The following is a 1,369-nucleotide window of genomic DNA, read 5'->3' on the forward strand; positions in this document are numbered from 1 at the left end:
TTCCTTTTACTATACGTCGAACCGTGCAAAACATGCAAGGTTTTTTTTATCATTTCTCCCAAAATCTAAGATTTATTGTATAGTCGTAGTCTATATTAGCCTTTAGCCCCAATATCTATGAAGTACAATAATTATACCTACTATAACCCTTCAGATCCTTTACATCAAATAAAAAATACAAAAACCATTGAAATTCATTTATATATCATAGCACACTTCTCATTTCCCTATTTCATTCATATACATATATAGCATTGATCTGTAATGAGTTTGTTCTGTCATTCAACACTCTCACTACATATAAACATGTTGCTTTTATTATTCTCCATATCATAAATTTTATTTCTATGTAGCTGATATAAATTTACCACCATGTACACATCAGTTAGATAATTAATATCATATTATTCACCCAACTTTATCCAATCGAGTATTTCATCCATCAACTTCCTAAATTAGCAATGTTGAATCAAATTATGCCCCCTTACAAAGTAATGGAATATCACACTTTTTACCTCGATGTTGATCCATACTTGATACGTATATTTTATTTAAACAGTATCTCATGTTCATAAATTATGCACTGCTTCACAACAAGTTTTATTCTTTTTTAATGTTTATTTGTCACACNNNNAAGGTTTAAGAAATTTCTATGTAGAACAATGCGTTTAGTTGATTCTAACGATAATCATATAGAGCTTAGAATTATTAAAGGTCCATATTCTGCATATATAGGTGAAGGTTTGGATAAGTTAATAGATTTGTATCGTCTTAAGAACGGTGGCATCATCAAGATTCGATATATCTTTCGAGATATATTCTACGTGATTCGTGTGAGGGAATCCAACGGGAGAGAGATGATGTCTGTAAAACATAACATGAGGCTCCTATTAGGCCTCCATGATTTGTACAAAGGGAAGAAAATTATCATTGACGATAACTGGTTTGCTAGGATGTATTTTTTAAAAAAAAGGAAAAATAAGAAGTAGGTAATATTAATCCATAAGACAGCTGAGACAAAAAAATATGATACCACCCTGCCATCTCTATTGGATGGAGGTCAAACTTACAATATAATGTTTGTTCCTAGATATGAACTTAATTTTTCCAATAAGTCACAAATTATTGATCTTACTCTTCCTGTTGTGGAGGTAGAAGATAAATCAGTCGAAAGTCGCATTGCTTCAGCACATCATGATGACAATTTATGCATCTCACATAATGATTTTGGTCTGATGAATCAAGCATGCATTCCCATTAAGTTCCATAACTTCTTCTCAAAAACCTCAACTGATGAGGTGGTATTTCTTCCAAACCATCCTTTTAGCTTGGCTGCCCTCAACAGACCTACACTTTATCAATTTCTTCC

This window comes from Arachis duranensis, chromosome 10 (genome assembly GCF_000817695.3).
Source record: "Arachis duranensis cultivar V14167 chromosome 10, aradu.V14167.gnm2.J7QH, whole genome shotgun sequence".
NCBI classification, from domain to species: Eukaryota; Viridiplantae; Streptophyta; class Magnoliopsida; order Fabales; family Fabaceae; genus Arachis; species Arachis duranensis.